Below are 18,392 nucleotides of genomic sequence, written 5' to 3' on the forward strand. Positions count from 1 at the left end.
TCTCACACCATCTCTCCCTCTCTTCATCTCACTGTCTTCCTTCTCTCTCTCTCTAACTCACTCATTCAGTCCCTCTTTCCTTCTCTCTTACTATCTGTCTCTCTCTCTTTCTTTTCTCTCTCCCTCACACACACACACGTTTCGCTGGGTCTTGCCGCTCTTCCTTCTGGTCTGATATAAAGAGTGGCAGCAGGCAGAGTGACAGACTGCCCCCAGAGATGACACCTGTCAGTGAGGGGAGCACTGCTAATCTACAAGCCTCATTTTGTTTGAACTCTCCGTCACCTCGCTGTCAAATCCTCATCTTCTCAGTCACTGCCAGCCTCCCTCCCCCTCGGTTTTCTTAGCCACGGCTCTCACCCCCACCCCCCCACCCCACACACACACACACCCAACTGCTCTCTAACATGCAGACACTCACACACACACACACACACACAGACGCTCACACATACACACTCCCGCCCAGACACAAAATCGCCACGCCTATATGACCATCGTTCTCACCAAGAGTCCCCAAACACGGGCACAGATCCTCACCCAGCCACTCCCCCATCAGACATCAGTCATCACACGCAACCCCACAGCCACCACAACTACCCCCCCCCCCACACACACACACACACGCATACACACACACATAATTCACAATTTGCTTTTACAGCCTGCTCTCTCTGACAGACCTCATAGCATGGCTCATCAAGCTCTCTAACTAGGAACACATGCACAGCGCGCTCACTGAGTAGTCTCAAAACAGAGGCGGCATTATCATCAACTACAGACAGCACAGCGCGCTCACACTCCTTTGGACTTGCTCAAACTTCAGAAATAGGTGTGAATGCCACCCATACTCCATCCATTCAACCGTACAAAAACAAAAACCCTCAGCAAACATATGGATGGGCTTTGAGACTTCAATGTTTTTTTTTTTCTTCATTTTTTTTTTTAACAAACAAGGCGCCAGCGAGTGTGGAAGCCTGTTGTGTGAGTCTTGTATGGAGATTTGGGCTGAAAGGGAGGGCCCGCCGGGGGGAACCAGGGGGGACTCTGAGGAGACGCGGGTCTCCGAGGAGCAGCACACTCCACCCCCTGGTCAAATATCTGTTTTGTCTCCTTTTTCTCGCGCCGGTATTGTAATTATAATATAATTCATTATGTTCCCGTAGCACATGTCACAATGGACGTGTCCTCCCCCAAAGTCTTTCTTTCGGTGTTCGGACTGACCGAACACGTCCTGACTCAACCCTTACTGCGCCTTGCATCTTGAGAGGAGGGGGCAAAAACACTCTCTCTCACACACACACCCCTGTGAATAGTCCCCCCCCCATCCCTTGTGTTGATTAAGATATCAACGGCCTGTTTGACAGCCGTGGCCGGCGTCAACTCAGCGGGGCCAGCTCTGAAGTCAGGAGGAGGCCAAGCTCGCCGGGGAGAGAGAGAGAGAGCGGCAAACCCCTTAAACCGGCCAACACAATTTTATCAACACCACGGCGACACATCCACAGGAGGAGGAGCAGTATCTGGAAAACGAAAACATTTGGGCACAGTTAAGCGAAGAAGTAGGGAAAAAAGAGCAGGAAAAACATCTCTTTAAAAAGTTGAGAGAATATGGCCCTCTTGTAAAACCCTGCATTATAAACTTGTTATGAATGACTGGCAGCTGACACACAAAAACGGAAGGTTTCTCTATAAAGACAGTTTACCTTGAGAGATGTGATCATTCGCCAATATCTTGATAGGAGTCACAGAACAAAGGGAAGCGGGGTGCCACATGACAGATTATGATGGCAGATGTCGGAAAGAACCCTTACATTTAGCAATATAATCTATGACACAATTGTAGGGGCTTTAACGTGTTTTGAGCCATGATGGTAAGAATATACCCAGCGAAGAGAGTGATGCAGCCACCAAGGTCCAGCATAGGCTTCAACCCAGCACATTCAAATGTCTCCATTAAGTGAAATTATCTTTTCGAGCCACATTGTGCATAATTGTATCCCCAAAATTACTGTTTCTTTTGGAATGTGTTGGGTTTAATTAAATCCTTTTACGGAAAAAATAGGATGCTGCATCTTTGACAATGGAGAGGCCGTTCCCCATTGAACATAATGGTTGCGAGGTTAAATTGAAGGTTGTGTGAATTCTGAGAGAAGCAGCATTTGCTGTATCAGAGAGCGAGATGGGCACATTCATATTTAAATGGTGCCAGACAAACCACAAGCTGAATCTTCAGAGAGTGAGAGAGAGAGAGAGAGAGGGAGAGAGAGAGAGAGGGAGGTAGAAAAACATTTATTGCAGTATTTACAATAAAACAGCGCACAAGAACATATGAAAGACAAACAATAAATGATGTAGTTTTATACAGAGAAATGTGTTGCAGCAAATAACAGTGATAACATGGCGCACTACTCATGATTATATTTCCCCTATAATTAATATATAGACCATTTCAATTTCAGTATTTGCTACAGTACATCTTCATGGCGCATAACAATATTTACACAGCAAACCTATTAAATGATTATATTTACTATATTGAGATGCAGATAGAAAAAGTGGTCGGTGAAGAGAACCATGGTTATCAATTATAGCTAATAATGTGCTGTGATTCTGCCCCATCATTCAACATAAGGTCAGCCATTCCAGGCAGTAGATTTGCCTGACTTGGGTTTAAAATGGTGTGATTCCCATCATCATGCAACATTTGGGCTGATTAATTGATTCTCAGTACAACTCAAAAGCCATGTGGACATTCCCATTACTGCGCAATCAAACTGGATTTTCAGTTTGCCAACCCAAAGAATTGTGACAAAAAAAGATTCCAACTGCTTAGTTCCAGGCTGCCAAAGTATAAAATACCAAATGACAAAAGGCTAATGATGAATGCTTGGTGGGAATAAACTGGCCATTTCCCTGGCAAAAAAAAAAATGTCTCTACCATTGTTGAGAGAAAATGGCATTATTATACATATATAAAGGCTTTTGAAATATAATCAGTTTGAAAGAATAAATCATAAAACAAATTATAATTATCATTAATTATGGCTATCATTATGATTGCTAAACAATAATGAGCACTGGCCATAGCCTGTAGTGCTATCATATTCTTATGAGATCTAGTCTCCATGACAACATGAAGCATCACATGCAGAAATAGGGTTGAACTTCAACATAATTCAACTCAAAGTGGCATGGCGTGCACCAACAAATTTTGCTGTGTGGTGGTGATAGTTCAGGCATTTGAAAAGTACCCAAGGATTGTCGTTCACACACACACAAACGAAAATGAATTGCAGTATGTTTCAACAACCAAATGAACGCCTGAACGCCTTAAAGTAAATAAGCAGGCTGTTGATGACCCAAACTAAGTTCTGAAGCAAAGTGATTGCAGTGCATTTTTCATGGGCCTAGAAGAGCAAAGTCTTTCTTCTCCATACATACAAGAATGCACACACACACACACACACACACACACATACACAGATACACACACACACACACATACACACAGACACACACAGACACACACACACACAAACCAGAGAGCTTGAAAACTCCAGTCTTCTCTAGCTGAGATCTCCTGAAATGTGATGTGCTAATATACTCCTTAGCCCTGTAATGAGTCTTGGAAAGGTGAGTGCAGTGACTTGCCGATGGGGCGAAGTCAGGGAGCGAGGCGCGCCAGTTTCTGCCATGGGATACCCAGCACACGCCCGACCGCTGCACTCGCCCAATTAACACCTCACTTTGCCAATCCCCGCCAGGTCACGGGCCGACTCCCACGGCACCCTCTCTCTACCTGTCTCTGGCTCTCCTCAACCGCATGACCACCGTGAATATGGAATTAGCGCAGACTTTCACCCCCTCGTCACACCACTACGCTGCTCTCCACGCCCCCCCCCCCCCCCCCCAACACCCTAACCCACCGATTAGGCTGGTGCAGCGGCGAGATATGCCCAGCATTCCAAATGAAGGTTCCTGGGGGTTATAGATCTCAAATGCAGTGGGGGCCCTGGCGTCTGGGTATTGTGTTCAGCCACTACCCTTCATAATAATTAAACTACGAGATGAGGAAGTTCTTAACCAGCCCGGCATCCTAATTCCTTGCGGAGCCAACACCTGATAAGGGAATCATTTGGAGGACCACCAGGGTGTGGGAAGCATATCACATTAGTTAAGACCTTAATAAATCTAACAAGTTATTAGGGCTTACCGGCCTTTTGTATGGCCAAAAAAAGTGTATTTCATTCCCCCTGCTCGATTCTGCTCAATTGAATAAGGAAAATTAACATAAACATAATGATGAAGCATTCTCCCTGTACAGATGCCCTCCACTATCACACTCGTCCCCTATCTCCTTCTCCAATAGTATATGCAATTAAGATTAGACAGTTGTTCAGTCTTTACAGTTGGGGATTTTACACTGGTCTGATTGAATTTATATTTATGTCAGACTAGGGCATTTTTTCCGAACTCTCTCAGACACCCACAACCAAAATGACGTTGCTTAGGAGTCGGATGAAATGCCCTGGATGACTAGATATGTAGATCTTAGCCAGATTCTAAACTGTGTATCCACAATCTCATACTGTATGGCGCCCTATTAAAAAAACACAATGGCAAGGAAGTCCAATTTTTTCCCTCTTTTTTCAGTCCCAGTTGGAGCTTCCTTAGAGGACACGGATGGCACACTGTGCCGAGGCCCCTGAGAGAGGTCCGTTAGCGGCCAAGCGCTGAAAAGACATAAGGAGGAGGTAGTGCCAGGGCCAGAGTTCAGCCGGAGAGTAGCCAGATCCCAAGGACCACAGTGTGTCCCGGTGCTCCAGAGCAGACATCTTGACTGATGGAGCAAGTTATCAGTGACACTGTGCAATTCTCGCCAGATCTCCAGTGAATCAATCACGCCCTGAGAGATCTTCATTGTGTGTCCCCATGCTCTTCATAGGCCTGGAGAGGGCAGCCATTGATGTACAAGGGCATGAACAGGGCTCTACAGTGCGCCCATTTCACTCGCACATGCGAGTAAAAATGATGCAGTGCGAGTGCAAAAAAATATTTAGGCGCACTGGTGCGAATGACTTCTAACCATGTCAACAAAATACACCGCAACATCGAGAAACATTACTGGTGCAAACCATAGAATCATGTCGAGAATGCAGCATAAAAACTACACCTCCCATCAACGTTAGCAGTTTCGCGTTGTGACTCGCTAGTAGTCGCTTCTATCAAATCCAAGAGCGCGCAGAAAAAGCGGAAAGTTAGACTAGCCAGCCAAGATGCAAAGATTGAAGAAATTAGTGCTTCTATCCACCGAATTCATTGGATATAGGAGGAACAGGATGAGATTCTGAGAATGCAGAGAGAGAAGGAAAGGTAACCTAACATGCCTTTTAGCCCAGTTGACGTATTGGCTGCAATATGCAAAATATAGCTGTAGCGAACCGGCACAAAAGTAGCCTCCCGTAATACTCCCATTTTATTCAGAGGTAGAACGCTACTGACAACTCCAGGCTTCCACGCATGCTTGTTTGTTTACATTGAATACAAGCTGAAGTGCAAAACGAAAGTAGCCTAAATAAATTAAATAGAATATATAAATTAGCCTACATTTGGCAGGATACTTGATATACAGGCTAAATGCAAATATGGCAATGTATTATATTATTTTACATTAACAAAATGTAGGAAAATAGAACAGACTGAAAATAAAGTAAGCACTGATCTTTAAAATCCTTCCTGTAGCCTAAATGTTGTCAGTCATTCTTAATATTCGCAATTGGTGCACTGGCATGTTTAACTGTTAGCTGCAGTATAATGTTAGATTATGTGTAAGTTAAGTACAGAACTGACTGTGCGCCCAAATTTTTGTCTGTGTTCCTAAATTTTTTAACTTGGGCGCACAAGTGCTCCTGAAAAAAAATGTTAGTGTAGAGCCCTGATGAAGGACTGTGGCAATTTGAACTGTATATTACCACAAAATAACAGATATCTTGCTTTATCCCTACATCTGTTAGCCGAAAATGCTGTGTCCTATTTCCCTAGTTAGGTTGTGGCTAATGCTATTTTAATAAGACCAGGGCTATTGTGTTAATAATCCAACCCCTTTTCAAACAAATAAGATTAAGAAGCTGTGAACTTACACTTGCTACCCTGCTGGATGACACAATTGCTTAATTTAATTTCAGAGTAAAGTAAATATACGCGTGAACTGTGGTCAATTATGATCTGTGATCATCTACATTCATAATTCATATCAGCCACTGTATAACTGCTTTTCAATTTGGTGCCTTTTTAAGAGTCCAACCACCAATTAAGAGGAAGGTAATTGATATAAACTCAACAGCTTTCTTTTCTCAGATGACTTGTCTCAGGCAAACTGTTTTCTTATTGAAAGCTGAACAGCGAGAGACGCCACAGGAAGCAAACACAGGAATATCACTTTTCAGTCATTAAAATCCGAAGAGAGTTATTACATTGCTCTACTACATTTTCTGTTCTAGATCCTTGCCCATGTTTGCCACACAAGATGGAGTAGGAGAAATACACAATGTGTCAGATTTCAATATTTAACAATAATTCAATTACAGATTTCAATATTTAATATTATTATTTCTGTTGACAGGTAAGATGATAAAGACCGGCTGCTAGGATGCATCACACAGCAAAGAGGTGAAATGGTGTGGTCACTAAAATATCTATTACAACTCAAGTACACATGTTGGTGCACATACACACTAACAAATGACCGTATATCTGACATGAAGGGTACAGTAAACCTTCGAACTTTTGAGTTCCTATTCTGGTCAACACGTGAATTCATCTCGAATCCTTCAATAAGTGTTTTACCAGCTGTGTATTGTCACTTCCATAGTGCAATTACACAATACCAACCAGCACAAGGCAGATACAGGCATGAGAATGCTGTTCACAGATGGGGAAACTCACAAAGCAAAGTATTCCTGATACAAATAAACCACGGCGAAGGGGCCACAAAATAACCTTTGCATTCCTATTTAACATAAACAATCACACAGAGAATTGGCCTTTGACTTTCTCTAGATTCTTCTTTACTATAGAGCATAAGGCAACTCAAAAACATATTCATGCAACTCAAAGGGGTCACAACACCAGCAGCAAACCCATGGGTTGACTGTGGGGGTAGACACAGTGGAAGCTCCACCATAAAACCTTGAGCAAAAGAAAGACAAGAAGGAAACAGCACACTGAAAGTGAAGACAAGTGTGACCGACTTTTCCCTTGTTGCCAAGGTGCCCACATCAAAAGAGACTGGGACATTCCACTGTGCATAAATGTGTAATTAATGTGTGGGGAAAAAAAACAGTGTTTGCGTCTCATCAAACTCTATGCAGCAAAAAGACACTGGGGACACGTGACTTGGGCAAATGCACCTGGATAGTTTTTGTTGTACAGAGTTTGTGGGGTTGGTTCAAACAATATAAACTGTACACAAAACCAGATGTATTCTTCGCAGTCTACCTAAATAGTCTCCTGATTTGTTATTGAATATCCACTATAAAACAGGTACATAAAATTACAAAGTCAATATCTAATGCAGTGTTGTTGGTTTTTCACAAACTATAAAAGAACATCAAACAAATGCCACTTCTAAGATCACTGGTTTATTACCAGTAACCCTTATTACCAGGAACCCAGCAATGGGTTCTTTCATTTAGTAGAGGCATTACCTTGAGGTAATATTAATCAGCATGTTGTAAAATTAATATATCTATTATATCATAGAGATTTCAAAAGGTAGGTCCATCCGTTCATCTGTCTGCCTGTCATATCTACCTACCTACCCAATTTGCCATCTAACAGTCTAGCTATCTAGCTGTTAATTTAATATTTTCATTTTTTCCAGCAATTAGCATATTAACTATTTGCCTGCAGCTATATCAGCTAAAGAGGGTTGACTGGCAGGAACACATAGCAGGCTACAAGGTGAAAGAAAGAGAGGGAGGGGGGAAGCTAATCCAACAATTGTCGCTTTCCAGCTGATCTGTTTATGGAACAATGAGACCCACCCACCACCCCTGCCAAGCCCCCATGCCACCCAGCCCTCCCCCTCGACTAAAAACAAGTGAACTGCAAGTTCACACACCTGAAACCAGAGCGAACACAGGCCACATGCTGTTGTGTGTTCTCCTGCACCACACGACGCGGCCACTGAATAAAGCCATCACTTACTTATTAAGGGATGGGCTTGTCACAGCGTGACAGTCTTTAAGCATGGCTCTCCATTGACTATATCCCAGGAACAGTGTAGTGGACTTGGGAGGTGTGTGTGTTGTGTGTATGTGTGTGTGTGTGTGTGTGTGGTTGGGGGGGGGTGCTATAAGTGCATGAGAGACCTCCAATGAGTGTTAGCAGCTATTGTGACTGAGCTCAAATTAACAGAAAACATTTAGAGAGACAGAGGCTTTTTTTCTTAAGAGCAATTCATCCTTTGTGTGTGTGTGTGTGTGTTTGTGGGTGTATGTATGTGGGTGGGTGGATGGCTGTAGGTGTATGTGTGTGATGGTGCTTCATGTTGCCATTAAGTTAGAGAGCAAGGTATGGTGTCATTGAGAAAAAGTAAGGAAAACAGCTACTTTATTATATTATTAATTCGAGTTTCTCATTATTCATTTGAAGTATAATTTTAAGTTTTCTGCCTTGTAGTATGAGACATTCAATTATAAATGTACATTCATTTTTATTTAATAATGAACAATCAACAAAAAACAAGATAGGAGCTAACCTTTAACATATTCTGCGTCTATGTACTGTACACGTACTTGAGGAAGAGAGAGGGAGTGAACCATGAGGGAAAAGATAGAAATTCCAGTTCTCTAGGAGAGAACAGAATTCATTTGATGATGAAAGAAAGCATGATGTCAGAGTGAAGCAACAAAAAGAATGAAAACACAAACAGTTATACCTCTACGTGTTCCCCCTTTTTTTTCTTTTTTTTTTAAAGTTGGACCAAACCTCAAAGTGGGATGATTGAATCCTGTCCTTATTCTGTCTCTTTGATACTGGACCACCAAGTTATAAATAATGTATTAAAAGGATTTACAATGCACATAAAGGGGGCACTATTCAAAGGGAGAGGGGAAAAAAGTTCTACTACTGCATGAATTCATGTCTGAGAGAGAGAGAAAAAAAGATGTTAACTCTTTGTAACCCAAAATCCACAGACAGTGCGATCATCCTGTATATTCTTTACGAAGATCTAGGTTACTAGTGTGTTTGGTTTGCTTTTTCTTACAGCCTGTGATGACATTTTTTTTTTTTTTGGTCGAAAGGTGTTTGAGGCCTTCTGGGACCACTTAAAAGTTTATGCAGAGCACTGGCCAAGTAACACACACACACACACACAAAAAGCCTTGAAGTATACACACATAGTTCCCTTTCTCTGCGCCTCTCAGCTCCAGCCAGGGGGAGTGTTGTTGGTTTATGAGAGGGAAAATAGCCCCAGCTTTCTGCAAAAGTGAAATGGGATTAGGCCCTTTGTATGACTCACAATGGTGAGGGGAATTAGCAATAGTTGTAGGCACTTAGAGGGGCTCTCACACTGAAGCTTATCCCAGATTTTGCACAATAATGATTTGAATATCAACAGTGTTTTGCAACTACTGCGCTAATGTATAAACTTCTCTCGTTTAAATATCCCCTGGTCCCCCAACGGATACCACTAACGCTCTGGACACGCAGGAACTTAGACGAGACAGTGGACAGTGAAAATCTACATGTGTGTGACTATGTTTACATGCCAAGTCAGCCAAACTAGAGGACTTCATTAAACTTTTTTTTTTCAAAATCATTTCAGCTATACATTTGATTCCACTTTTCAATAAAAACTCGTATTGGCTTCATGGTAGTCTTTACTTTTCTAAATAAAGATGTCATAACTTTTTCTCTAAATTGTGTGTAAGGGAGATTCTAAGGTATAAAGGTCTGTAGTAGTTAGCCATCTATGCAGCTTAGCTAGCTCTCTCTAGCACATTTTTAGTACCACAAAAAATGTGCTTTCATGGAGGGCAGCCACAAAATAATACTGCTGAGGTTGCTCATGCTTGGCTATCGGCCTCATTAGATTGTCTGTTTAGGCTGAGAGAGAGAGAGAAGCTGTATTTCGTCTAGCAGGGCCCTCACATGGGAGGGTGGAGTAATCCAGTCTCTGAGCTTCAGTTGAGCCCTACAAGGCTTGAAGAAGTGTGATGGCCTCAGCATTTTCCTTCCACGGAAAAGGGAAGGGGAAAAAAAGTATTGTCCATATCACAAAACATTGAGTGAGATCAGCGGACTTGTCAAGAGGCCTTGGCTTGAATATGAATGATGAGAGAAGAGCAGGGTGGTCTCCATCGCTGAGGCTGGTGTAGGGGGCACGGGGGGGGGGGTGACCAACTGTCCCTGCCAACCACTCAGCAGGCAAATTAAAGAAAGTTAAGACACTTGGACAAAAAAGAAACTCCAGCCAAGACTAAAGAAGGCAAGAATGCACTCGCATTTCCAGAGTGAGAAAAGTGACAGAAAATATGTGAGGAATATACTTTCATCAACTACTGTTGACTATATTAGAGGTATAATAATCACTATGCTTATTGAAGGTAAAAACACCAGCTGTAAAAGGAGGTGCATAAATAAATACCGAAAAAAAGCAGTATTGAGTGAAATGGCTTTGATTTATTTTTTACTGAGGCTCTGTAGCTCTGGCTGTGTGGACTACGCTGACGCTGAAACCAGGCGTGGATTTGTTCCCCTCAATTTAAATGAAGACATTAAGATATAAACCCCCACCCCCACCCCCACCCCTGTCCCCACACACACTTGTTCAATTCACTAGAGTGTCTGCATAGTTCCCCTCATTCAACTGGATACAATGATGCACAAGATGAATAAAGTTATCTCTAGGGGTGAATAGGATGTAGCTGGTGGGAGGGGACCGGGAAGGTCCCGTGAGGAGCCCTGAAAGACGGCCCTGTTTGGAGGGGGCAGATCGGAGGGGTCATGCCCCAGCTGCCTCCACGGGTGAAAGGGACACCAGCGGGCTGGACAGGCCCAAGGAAATCACAAAAACAAATCCTGTCAAATAAAGACATCCCCACGCTAGACGGCCACAGGTCCCCCCCCCCCCCCACAAACCCCCCCCCCCCCCCCCCCCCCCCCCACCTCGGCCCCGGAGTTGCTGAGCACTCACATTGCACGCTCTGAGAAAAGGCTATTCCGTGGAGAGCCGATTGTGTCTTTAGCTGAGGATTCATTTTGACTTCGGAAAAGCAGTGGTCAGATACTCGTAACTTTCCCATTTTTATTTATTTATTTATTTCCTTTATTTTGGTTTTGGGCTCGTGTAGAATAACTAGCTAACTTTGGTGACAAACAGCAGTCCTGCAAAGGTAGGAAATGCTATTTTCCCTTCGCCATATTTTTTGAGAGAGTGTGGGAAATGGTTTGACACTCTGACAGTGTGCCGTCAGGAAAAGTGCTTTTCTCATTGTGTGTGCTTGGCTTGTGTTTTGAAACACTCTGAGGGCGGCGTGCTTCTAGCTGTGGTGGCTTACATCTGGTGAAGGTGGCGCGCCTAAAACAGCTCCTTACATTAGCTTAGCATTGCCCATTTGCAGCAACATGAGGCCAATTTGGTGGAAACTTTCTGGGTGAACAAAAACCTCAAGCTTCTAGATGTGAACCAAGCTGATTTAAAAGACAAAAAAAAAATCCAATGTGTTAAATGTGTTTATTTATGTTTGAAATGGTCATTTATGGGGATCTTTCTCTTTTTCTAAAAGAAAAATCGATATGGGGTCACACATTCTCAGGGGTTGCAGCATTTCCTAGATTGTGCCGAATTGCTCTAAGTTGGAATTTGCAGGGGGTAAGTAGGATGATAATCAGTCCGTATTATAAGGAATTGATGGTTCATTTTCCCTGTCAGCAGTCGCGGCGCCTCACCAGAAGATGTGCCGACCTGTACAGATGGGGTTCAAAGCCAATTTCCATGTTAAAAACTCCAAGCGCTCCAAAAAAAAAAAAAAAAAAAAAATTCTGTGAGAGGGAGGCTGATCTGAGTGAGAGACTCCACAGTCTGTTTGAGTGTGGCTCTGCTATCATACTAGCCACTGCTGGAAATGGGTGCCATTTAAGCCAAATGTTAGAATAATAAAACATGGTAATGGCCCTACCCTACTTTTTATGCATTCAGACGAGCAAAAGTACATTTTCTAGGTGATGTTTTTCGGCTCTTTCGACGTTGCTGTCAAACAGGCGACACTGGCTTTGAGCATCCATGCAGTCCATGTGAGAAGTAATATACCAGAACTGTCGCAGGTAGTGCTTTAAATCTCAGTTATTTATTTATCTTTTTTTTTTTTTTTTTGCTTTAACTGCCCAGATCAATCGAAATGGAAGCCAGGAGCCTTCGAGAACCTCTCCCTGGCTGCCAACGAATCATTTCTCCTCTCATTCATCATCTCCACACATTAAAAACCATTTGCCTCCAGGCGGCTGTGTTTTTGTGCATGTGCTCGGGTTTGGTCTGAAAATAAAGCTCGAAGAAAGAAAAAAAAAACGACTTATGGAGACAGAAGAATTTGTTTGATAAGTAAGAAGATGAACTAATATAAAATGCAAAAAAAACCTGATAGTGCCAAGTATCATTCCACACATCCCGAGGACAGGGAAATCATTCTTTTCATCGCACTGTCTGCCGGATCATTTGTTTTTGTGTGATTTGAGGGAAAAGTATTTCACTTGTAGGGTCTGTGTGTAATTATCAAGCTCCAGATTCCGCTAATTTTCATATTGTGTTAAGACTCTTATCTTAATTGTGATCACACGTTTCTCCTGGGGAAAAAGAAGACGAGAATACAGGCTCACTTATATTGACTTTGTTCAGGTTATTAATTTCAGAAAGAGTCATTGTAATCGTGTCAGTGGTGGGGGCTTTTAATAGGCTTTTCAAGCTTGGGGGATATGCCACCAAGATGCCTTTTCTTCACACTCCAAGACACCAGAGTTTGGACTGTACAAAAACACCACACTTTACAAACTTGAACCGGCCACACAGTAGGTAGCGGTGTGATGACTTCTTAAGCAGGGGGGGTAAACCCCCGCCCCAGCTTGCTGTCTCACTGTCTTGCCTTTTCTTTAGCCATAACTCAACCCTTGGAGTCTTGTTGGGGCCAGCGACAAAACTCCCGCCATGTAATTCTCTCTCCTGGGCTGCTTTCATCAGCCGATTTGGTTTGAGCAATATGAAGCCGATTTTATCTGCCTTTATAAATTCACAAAAGGCTCGGCGAGTGGCCCCGTGGAAGACATACCCCATCACAGCGCTGTGCCACCACTATCGCTGATCCTCTGCAATTGATAACGGCACCTCTTCCTTTTAATGACTTGACAGGCATCAGACGCCAGACCAGCAGACACGCTGGGGTTTTTTAATATACTTTTCTTCAGGGCCGTCGCCTGTTTACACAGAGGGTCGGGTCAGAAGAAAAAGAAGGTATCTGCTCTCATCACCCACTCTGAATGGGTGATTCTATATTAAAACAGGAGGCCTCGCGGCTCTAGCTATGATGTCAGTGTGATGCTATTCCTAGTTGCAGATAAGCTTTTTTTTGCTAAATTGCATGCAAATTGGGACTTTTTCATTGCCTCTTGCTAAATAGTCTTAAATGTCATTATTAGGAGATTGAAAAGGATATGCTTCTTCATGTTGGGTGCCTTTCCCAGAGCATGGATGCAAGCATTCTCTTTATACAATAAATAAGAGTAAACATACACTGATAATGCTTGAAACTAAATACAACACTAAATTCTACATACTGAATATTTCCTGATCACTGTGTGCAATGAATTTCTAAGAAGTATATTGTAATGTCAGGAAAACAGGACAATTTTCATGATCTCACTGGTAAAATTACTAGTTTTATATCTTAAAATAATAATAAAAAATATTAATAATAATACAAAAATATTTTTACTTAAACGTGTCAATGATATACTCATCAGCATTCTTTAAATTATGCCATTAAAACATATACATCTATTTTTTAATGAATAATAATAATCTAAATAAGGCACACAAACTCTTTGCTGATGAACAAATTGAGCAAGCAAAGGTAGTACTGTCAAAATTTGATGTTCCCTTTAATTTAGCAGTGAGAAAAAAATAGTGGAAAAGCTCAGTATAGGAGTACATACTCACAAAGGATTTAGTTTGAGTGGCCTGCTTTGTTGCTATTTTGACAGGCTAACTTTGAGTTGGATTTCATTGTCTGACAGGCATGTTTTCTCTCATCAGCCTGCAGCTTTATATCCACACGTCTTTTTCTTTCACTCTTTACGTTTCATTTTCAGCAGCCGAGGGTCACACCATCGCAGAAAACCAACTAACTACTTCATCTCAAATTGACAGATAATAAATCTAAAAGGCATAATAAGTGAAAAAACTGTCAACAACGTTTATTAATCACGGTTAGGTGAAATATCGATCAATAATGCAAACACACTGTGATTTAAAAAAAAAAAGAAATGCCGAAAAAACATGTCTCAATAAATATTAATTCACTATCTGTAGATAGAGTTAAACTTTTGATCAAAGCATCCCAGGAACAGAATAAACTTTCCAAAAATAGCCTTAATAAGGGTTTATACAGAGGACATTTTGACAGTTACTTGACAGATGAGCAGACATAAACTAGAAAAGAATGTACACATTTAATAGGAAATTAATTAATGTATTATTATTATTAGTAGTAGTAGTAGTATTATCATAGTTATTATTATTATTATTATTATTATTATTATTATTATTATTATTACTACTATTATATTTCCCATTGTTGCCCATGCCTATGGTAAAGTATATAGTCTGATAGAGCTGTAGCACTGAACACATGGCAGTGCAAATTAACTTTTAGCCTTGTGCTTTCTAGCGAAACCCAGGAAGTCTCCCCCCGGGGAAGAGCGTCACAGGGCTGCTTTGCTGCAGACACGCTGGTTCACAGGGCTCCGGTTTGATCAATGTTCCATGTAGCAGCGCTACTCTTGATCCTAATTAGGTTTCCTTCATTAAAAAGTTTGATGTTTCCACCAGAATTTTGGTCCCCCCCCCATCAGCATATGACTGAAGAGACTCAGTTTTAACTCTTTAAAGAACCACATAAATATATATTACTTGTATAATATATATAATATGACATTATGGACCTATATGCCAAATAAATAAATAAATGAAAGAAATAATAACAATATCAGCAGTAATCATTGTCATTATCATTATTCTGCTCTTGGTCAGTTAGTTCTAAATAACTAATTTAGCTGCAAAGCAGCTTCATCTATTTTGCCTATTCATTATTCTTCCCTATCATATATCTAAATACAAATCTTCATTTTATAACTGACAGCTTATTACATCTGAACACATGCTGATAAATTTAATTCCGATGAGTTAGCTTCAATTTTCCAATCCCATTACCTTCTAATATGGCACCATGAGGGAGACCAGTGAGCAGATCTACAGATTCAAGAAAAAAAAAATAATAATAATACATAAAAAAACAATACATTATTTCTCGCCATATAAAAAATGTGACTGAGAAGGACAAACTAGGGCTGTGTTGCTGTATTATATAGAATTGCGTAGATGTTATTAGTACTATCATAATAGTAATGACAATAATAATAGTTATTGACATAATCATTACATCATTTTAATTATCAATATCATTAGTATCAGTATTAGTATTATGGTTTTATTTTTTATTTTTTTTGGTAATCATCTTCAGAAACTAGTAAATCTGTGCTAAATATAAATGGTTTAATACTACCAACTGACTGATAGCAAAACCAATTATCATCACTGTTCCCAGCCTCTACAATTATTGCAGTCATGATTACTGCTATTGTTTCTGGTTCATAATTAGCAGCACCTGTGGGACCTTTGGAGGAGAGTGGAACAGTGGGATGCCATCGTCCATCACACTGATCACACACCCAGAAGTGCTATCAAGGTGGTCTGCATAACATTCCACTGATATTGTCATTGTGATCACCATCATCACCAGCATTATCATCCTCCTCCTCATCTTTTCATTTTAAGGACATTGAAACAATAGCAGAGGTGTGAAAGAAAAATAATCACTAAATCCTATCAAACAGAAGATAGCCATTAACTGCATTTGCTTTCAGAAAAGTCTAAAGACTAAATGTTCTAATCTAGTCTGTGGAAGCATAGCAATGCTTTGGGTTCCTTCCCTGAGTGAAGAGCCTCTCTATCCTGCACCACAAAAGACATCAGTGAAGTTGTTGTGAAGTAGAAATGTTAGCAAAGGAGGGAATGTCATCAGCAAGAAAATATTAGTGTGGTTAATCTTTCAAATATAATAGCCCACAATGCACCCAAAATCAATAAGCCTCCTTCAGCATCTACCCCCCATGAAAACAGCGTTTGTGCACTGTTAGGTCTCTTATTTGCCAAAAATAAATAAAGGAGCTGCATACTCTTATTATTTGCTTTGATGTTGCCCCTGAATAGCACTCAATTAACAATGAGCCTAATGAGCCTATTAAGGATGAAAGACTTCTCAACAGGTATGAGAGGATTCTGCTGTTTCACTGAGTCTTAGAGCTGGGCTCTCACCACAGCAAGAACATCGCACTGGTCTTTTACACCAGCTTCAGAGGAAAAGTCCCTGGGCTAATATCATGTGGAGAGCAGAATTAGACGTGTTTGCCATCCAATACTTCCAAATTTACAGACCTAATAAAAGAGTGGACAAGAAAGCTCTGTCTGAGCAAATATTAAATTTGTGCTTGGAAATGTTTCGAGTAAACATTACCAGCGCAAATAAGTTTTGAGGCAAGGTCTTGGGATGTTTTGAGAATTAATTTCGTTTATTCTAGGCTACTTCTACCAAATATTGTTTGTAGGCTATCGCATTTTGAAACCATCCACCGGTTAAATTAGTATTCACAAACAGGCCACTTTCGGTATCAATCACGCTGACCAGTTGATGTTTTTAGTCTCAAATAAGATTGCAGTTCAATTAATATTTTTTTATAATAGCATATTCACGTGTATGCCTGGAAACAATGGCATTGTAAACGCCTTTTCCTGCCACGTTCGTTTTGGGCTAAGTCAATAAATATAGTTAGCCTACACCATCCATTTCTGACGGCAAACTGCTTTGAGATATTGCATCCTTGAGTAAGTATAGGCTACCAAATGTATCCGCATTGAACAGCTTGTGGGACAGGCGGGTGTGTGCGGGCGGTGTTGGATTGGTCAGTGGTTGATCTTCCGCTGTAGCTTACAAGTTATCTTCGATCCGAATAATGTCAAGATTGCTAACCTGTGGGTGTTGAGGTCCCTTTACAGATGGCTCTCGTTTTCGTGGCACTTCATTCTGATCCCAAAGTCAAAGGAAAGTGATGAAGGTTGTCATATCTACCAGTCAAACGGTTCACATGTTGACTACTGATGTAACAAAGAACCATGCGCACAGAAAAGCAACAATCTTAATTTTGTTAACCCCGGCTGTCAACAACTTTTTTAGTCACGCTTCCGGGTCATTAAACTAAATTATATGAATATTTTCTTTCCTTCATAAGTTTAACTACCCAATTCAAAATAGTCTTCAATATCTAGTTTGCATATTTCCTATCATCATGTTGTAAGAAGTGAAATTGCATTCATTGCAAAAAATAGCTTCTTACCAGCATAAAGGTTAGCAGGGGGTTACAGCAAAAGGTCAAAAGCCATAAGGAAATAAAAATCTGATGTTCTTAATAGACCCATGCTATGGCATATGCGGACGAAATGTTTGGACCGTTTTATGGAGTTGATTAAAATATGAAATTGAAAATATAAAATATTACTTTCAGTACCCGCTCTACTCTAAGCTTGGAATCAAAATTGGAATTCACTCAGTTTATAGCCATTCCGTATTTTAATTATGTTTCTGGAAGTGAGGTGGATGGAAGGAGAGGGAATCCCCTGTACACTGGTAATGACAATATGGAGGACAGTGTGCTTGTTCAACTTCCAACCCCAACTCTTCAACTTGAACATGTTCTGCTTGAATGATTTCCCACTAAGGTGCACTAAAAAGATCTATTGGACTCTTTCCAGGCCTGTATTAGCACTGATGAGTTACTATAATCCTTTGGGCCTGGGAATTGTATTTATTCATTTATGTATGTATATATCTATATATGTATGTATATATTTAATTTATCCTGAAACCTGAAAAATGTAAGGTAAAAGTGCAATTAGTGAAAGGAACATTTAGTGTAACTTTAAGGGTAGACTCAAGCTCCATGGGGTAGTGATGTTAGATTTCTTCTCACTGTGATCAAATATTCATGGTCACATGGATGGA

This window comes from Alosa pseudoharengus, unplaced genomic scaffold (assembly GCF_046254945.1).
Source record: "Alosa pseudoharengus isolate Yale_2024_CS ecotype anadromous, Long Island Sound unplaced genomic scaffold, YU_APseudo_1.1 YU_APseudo_1.1_scf_10, whole genome shotgun sequence".
NCBI lineage: Eukaryota > Metazoa > Chordata > Actinopteri > Clupeiformes > Clupeidae > Alosa > Alosa pseudoharengus.